At 56.4% G+C, this 6,090-nt stretch overlaps 1 long non-coding RNA gene across 1 annotated transcript; it reads left to right on the top strand.

Annotated features, from left to right (window-relative positions):
• Positions 1–4,576: 4,576 nt before the first annotated feature.
• On the top strand, positions 4,577–5,017 carry LOC116969454. The gene is made up of 3 exons (XR_004410761.1): positions 4,577–4,624; positions 4,841–4,896; positions 4,990–5,017. It is a non-coding gene; the product is annotated as an uncharacterized LOC116969454 (long non-coding RNA).
• The last annotated feature ends 1,073 nt before the right edge of the window (positions 5,018–6,090 follow it).

Here is a 6,090-nt window from a genome sequence, read left to right as displayed (position 1 = left end):
CAACTCCAGGACTATTTGGAATCTGTAGACTGGGCAATGTTCAAGGACTCGGCAGCGGACTTGAACGAATAGGCCACAGTCGTTACAGACTTCGTAAATAAATGTGTGGAGGACTGCATCCCTACAAAAACCTTCTGAGTGTTTCCCAATCAGAAACCTTGGATGAACTTTGAGATCTGCACTCTGCTGAAGTCCAGACACAGGGCATTCACCTCCAATGATACAGTGGTCTACAAGAGGTCCAGATACGACCTTGGTAAGGCCATCAAAAAGGCCAAAAGGGACTTATTTGCAAGGAGTAGGATGGGGACCCACAGTCTCATTTATATCAACGGGTCATTCGGCCGAAGATCCCAGGAGAGGGTCACGGACAATGTCCCGTTGATTGAGTAAGTCGAGATAGACATCAGAGACAACCCTGTGTGAGCGTTCCATTAGTTAGTTTGCACTTCTTACCGCACGCACGGCCAGGCCGTTGGACTGTGGGTAATCGGGGCTGCTGATGGTGAGGAGAAAGTCCCAGCGTTTCACCAAATCCCTGAAGAGCTGACTGGAGAATTGAGTTCCATTGTCTGAGGGCAGCTTTAGGGGGGCTCCGTGGACAGAGAAGTAGCGAGTCAGTTTTTGAATGACCATGGCTGAGGTCAGGGTACTGAGCAAGTCGACTTCATACCATCCTGAATAGCAAACGGATTTGAGTAAAGGAGCAGGGAGGTTCTACTGCAGTTGTACAGGGTCTTGTTGAGGCCACACCTGGAGTATTGCGTACAGTTTTGGTCTCCTAATCTGAGGAAAGACATTCTTGCCAAAGAGGGAGTACAGAGAAGGTTCACCACACTGATTCCTGGGATGTCAGGACTTTCGTATGATGAAAGACTGGATAGACACGGCTTGTACTCGCTAGAATTTAGAAGATTGAGGGGGGATCTTATAGAAACTTACAAAATTCATAAGTGGTTGGTCAGGCTAGATGCAGGAAGAATGTTCCCGTACAAGAACAAGTCCAGACAAGGGGTCACAGTTTAACGATAAGGGGGAAATCGTTTAGAATCGAGATGAAGAAAACATTTTTCACAGAGAGAATGGCGAATCTCTGGAATTCTCTGCCACAAAAGGTAGTTGAGGCCGGTTCATTGGTTTTATTTAAGAGAGAGTTAGATGTGGCCCTTGTGGCTAAATTGATCAGGGGGTATGGATAGAAGGCAGGTACAGGATACTGAGTTGGATGATCAGCCATGATCATATTGAATGGCGGTGCAGGCTCGAAAGGCCGAATGGCCGACTCCTGCACCTATTGTCTATGTTTCTGTTTCTATGAATTGACGAGAACCAGGTATTGTTTGCTGTGCTACTCAAAGATGTCGGCTGCTACTGTGGACCCGGGTAAGTCCAGTGTGGGGTGCGGAAGAAGTGATTGCTTCTGTTGGTGCGGGGTCAGGCTATTGCAAATCAGACAGGCAGCAAATTTCTCGAGAATGTAGTCAGCCGTGTCAGGCCAGAAATGCATAACTGTTGCATGTTGGAGGGTTATTTCTGCAGTGGGACCCCCCCCCCCCCCCCCATGGACAATATCAACGCACTTGCTGTGAAGAGATGTCGGGATAACTGCCTTATGTCCATTCATTATCATGCCGTCTTGAATGACCAGTTCATCTCGGACAGGGTAGAATGGGTGGACAGCCTGAGGCAGGTGGTGCTGATTGTCTGGCCAGCCACAGTGGGCGACAGTGTCCAGAGATTGTAGCGTTTCGTCTGCAGCTGTTTTTGCCACTAGGATGTCTAAGTCCGCAGATGGAAGGCAAGAGACCATCAGAACCGTGTACCCCTCATGCTCATCATCAGACAGGTTGGGTGAGGTGCCCATGAGAGGGTGTCAGCTAAGTGCATGTCCTAACCGCGTTTGTAGGTTAGGCTGATGACATATCTCTGTAGTTCCATCATCATGTGTTGTAAACTCACTGGTGCCGTGTGGATCAGTTTACTGAGGATACTGACCAGGGGCTGGTGATCGGTTTCAACCGTGATCGGGTCGCCAGAGATGAAGTCCTTGATCATTCAGCTCAGCGTGCGGGTGCTGATGCTGGTGCAGGTGCTGGTGCTGGTGCCAGGACCAGTGTGTATGATTGTAGGCCAGTTGTCACAGCGGGGCTGACAGCTCGCTGAAGTTTGGGATGAATTTTCCCAGGTAGTTTACCGTGCCTAGAGCCGTCACATCCCACCCGTAGGTGCTGGCATTTTGTTGATGGCAATGGTTTTAGATGGGTCTGGCCTGAGTCTGTTGTTGATGAACATGTGGCCCACATAAGTCACTTCCTCGACCCGTAACCTGCTGTTGAGTTTGAGATTGACGTTCTGGCACGATCCAGGACTTGTTTCAGGTTTGAGTCGTGTTCCTGTGCGTTGCGCCCAGTGATCATGATGTCATCCATGATTATGGTGCATGGGTAGCCAGTAAAGAGTTGTGAAGTCTGGTCCTGGCACCAGCACCAGCACCAGCACCTGCACCAGCACCTGCACCAGCACCTGCACCAGCGAGGAGGCGAGGCCCGGTGAGGAGGCGAGGCCCGGTGCGGCGAGGCCCGGTGAGGCGAGGCCCGGTGAGGAGGCGAGGACCTGCGAGGAGCCGTGGCCCGGTGAGGCGAGGCCGGTGAGGCGTGGCCCGGTGAGGAGGCGAGGCCCGGTGAGGAGGCGAGGCCCGGCGAGGAGGCGAGGCCTGGCGAGGAGGCGAGTCCCGGTGAGGAGGCGAGGCCCGGTGAGGTGAGGCCCGGCGAGGAGGCGAGGCCCGGTGAGGAGGCGAGGTCCGGCGAGGCCCGGTGAGGAGGCGAGGCCCAGCGAGGAGGCGAGGCGCGGCGAGGAATCGAGGTTCGGCGAGGAGGCGAGGCCCGGTGAGGTGAGGTCCGGCGAGACCCGGTGAGGAGGCGAGGCCCGCTGAGGAGGCGAGGCCCGGTGAGGAGGCGAGGCCCGGGGAGGAGGCGAGGTTCGGCGAGTAGGCGAGGCCCGGCGAGGCCCGGTGAGGAGGCGAGACGCGGCGAGGCCCGGGGAGGAGGCGAGCCGCAGCGAGTAGGCGAGGCCCGGCGAGGAGGCGAGGTCCGGCGAGGAGGCGAGGCGCGGCGAGGAGGCGAGGCCCAGCGAGGAGGAGAGGCCCGGTGAGTAGAGGCCCGGTGAGGAGGCGAGGCACAGCGAGGAGGCGAGGATCGGTGAGGCGGAGAGGCCTGGTGAGGAGGCGGGGCTCGGCGAGGAGGCGAGGCCCGGCGAGGAGGCGAGGCCCGGCGAGGAGGCGAGGCCCGGCGAGGAGGCGAGGCCCGGTGAGGAGGTGAGGCCCGGGGAGGAGGAGAGGCTCGGCGAGGAGGCGAGGCCCGGTGAGGAGGCGAGGCCCGGGGAGGCGAGGCGAGGCCCGGCGAGGAGGCGAGGCCCGGTGAGGAGGCGAGGCCCGGGGAGGAGGAGAGGCGAGGCGAGGAGGCGAGGCCCGGTGAGGAGGCGAGGTCCGGCGAGGAGGCGAGGCCCGGCGAGGAGGCGAGGCCCGGTGAGGCGGCGAGGCCCAGGGAGGAGGAGAGGCTCGGCGAGGAGGCGAGGCCCGGTGAGGAGGCGAGGCCCGGTGAGGCGGAGAGCTTTGGCAGTCCCAGTGCGGTCCTGTGAGCTGAAGAGGTACGGCAGTCCCAGAGAGGCGAGGCCCGGTGAGGCGGAGAGCTTTGGCAGTCCCAGTGCGGCCCTGTGAGCTGAAGAGGTTCGGCGGTCCCAGAGCCGCGGCGAGGCTCGGTGAGGCGGAGAGGATCATCAGTCCCATTGAGGCAGAGGCACAGTGAAACGAAAAGGTTCGGCAATCAGGCGGAGAGGTTCAGCTGTCCCGGTGAGGGGGCGAGGCCCGGTAAGGCAGAGAGGATCAGCGGTCTTGGTGCAGTGGCAAGGCCCGGTGATGCGGTAAAGTCTGGTGGAGTAGCGAAGAAGTTTGGCAGTGAGGCGGAGAGTTTTGGTGATCCTGATGAGGTGGCGAGGCTTGGTACGGCAAAGAGGTTTGGCGGTGAGGCGGAGAGGTTCGGTGGTCCCATTGAGCTGGCGAGGCCCGGTGAGGCGGTGAGGCCCTGTAAGGCAAAGGGGACCGGCGGTCCAGGTAGGGTGGCAAAGTCCGGTGGTGCGGCAAAGTGGTTCGGCAGTGAGACGGAGAGGCTTTGTGGTCCCATTGAGCCGGCAAGGCCCGGTGAGGCAGAGTTTTGGCAGTCCAGGTGAGGCGGCAAGGTACAGTGTGGCGGAGAGGTTCAGCAGGCCCAGGTGAGGCGGCGAGGCAACGAGGTTCAGCAGGCCCAGTGAGGTTGCGAGTACTGGTGAGGTAGTGAGCTCCGGTGAGGCGGAGAGGTTCGACAGTGAGGTGGAGAGGTTCAGTGGTCCCATTGAGCTGGTGAGGCCCGGTGAGATGGAGAGGCCCGGAGAGGCGGTGAGGTTCTGTGGTCCTGGCGAGGCAGGATTGTGTGGCCTTTTTTTTCAGGTATTGTTTGGGTATTTTATGTTTTTTTCCCCAGTGTTGTTTGGCTTTAAATTACAATTTCAACCTGGCAACACTGGTGTGTGAGAGTAGGTGACGGGTGACTGACGGGTGATTGACGGTTGCGTAACGGGTGGAAACGAGTGAGTGATGGGTGCGTGACGGGTGATTGAGAGTGACGAGAGGTTGACGAGTGAGTGACGAGTGAGTGACGGGTGCTGAACGTGTTCCAGACGGATGAGTGACGGGTAGGTGACAAATGCATGACGGGTGAATGACGAGTGAATGACGGGCGACGGACTGGTAGGTGACGGGTAATTGACAAGTGTCTGACGGGTGAGTGACGGGTGATTGGGGAGTGAGTGACGGGTGATGATGGTTGGTGTTGGGTGAGAGTGGGTGAGATGGAGTGAGATGGAGTGAGATGGAGCGAGATGGAGTGAGGTGGAGCGAGATGGAGTGAGATGGAGTGAGATGGAGTGAGATGGAGTGAGATTGAGTGGGTGAGTGAGAGAGTTGGTAAGATAGTGGGATAGTGAGTGGGTGAGTGTGTGTGTGTGTTAGAATTATGCAGAACATACCAACATTATCCCAGAAAAGAGAGAAAAGTTATAAATGCCACCTTCCAGATAGTTGCGACTGCCCCTCCATGACACAGATCACAATGTCGACACCAAATAACCGTTCTATACAAAGCTGACCAGAATGTTGACACCATTTGACACCACATTTACACACCACAGTTGGCCGATCCGTTTCCGAGTTGACTGCAGTTGTCCTTTTTCTTCAGAACAAAATGAACTTTGGCAACGGGGCCCACCGCGTAGTATATGTTGGCGTCGTCAGGAATGACCACCGCTGGGGACAGAAGAGAAAATAAACAATCAGTACATTTCCAAACGTAGACTGGGCGACCGTCTCACTGAACACGAGGCCTACGAGGCCCACGTGATCGCCCGTCTAACAAACATTTCAATGGTCCTTTGTTGTCACGTGTACCGAGGTACAGTGACATTTGGTTTATTTTATAGTCACACCAAAAAGCCAAACAAGATACAAAACTACTTAAAAATTAAACATAAACAGCCACACAGCGGCGTGTGAGAATCCCCAGGCCACACAGCATAAGCGGAGATCCACAGCCAGCAGTTTAATGTTCGGGCCACACACACACACGCTCCTTCACCATGATGTGACCAGAGTTGTACGGACCGCTACCACACTCTCTCTGCCGTCCCTGTCCACACGAACAGTCAGAAAGCTGCCCAGACACCGGGCTGTTCACATGGCGCCATGACCCCGTAAACACCGAGATCACTGCACACACCGCACTCCCTCCGAGTCCTCACCAGTGCAGGCAGCACCACCATATTGTTGGTTTCAGCAACCTCACATTCCCCACTGTGATAGAAGGCATATAACTTATACCTTCATCCCAGCTTTGAACACCCCTTCAGAATTAAAGGATGCTCTGTTAGGAAGGAGCTGAGGAGACATTTCTTTAGTCAGAGGGTGGTGAATCTGTGGAATTATTTGCCACTGAAGGCTGTTGAGGCCAAGTCAATGAACAAGGCAGAGATAGACTCTTGATTAGTTCAGGTGGCAGGGGTTAT

This window comes from Amblyraja radiata, unplaced genomic scaffold (genome assembly GCF_010909765.2).
Source record: "Amblyraja radiata isolate CabotCenter1 unplaced genomic scaffold, sAmbRad1.1.pri S45, whole genome shotgun sequence".
NCBI lineage: Eukaryota > Metazoa > Chordata > Chondrichthyes > Rajiformes > Rajidae > Amblyraja > Amblyraja radiata.
Note: the sequence above shows the minus strand (reverse complement) of the source record. Positions and strands in the feature narration are given on the sequence as shown.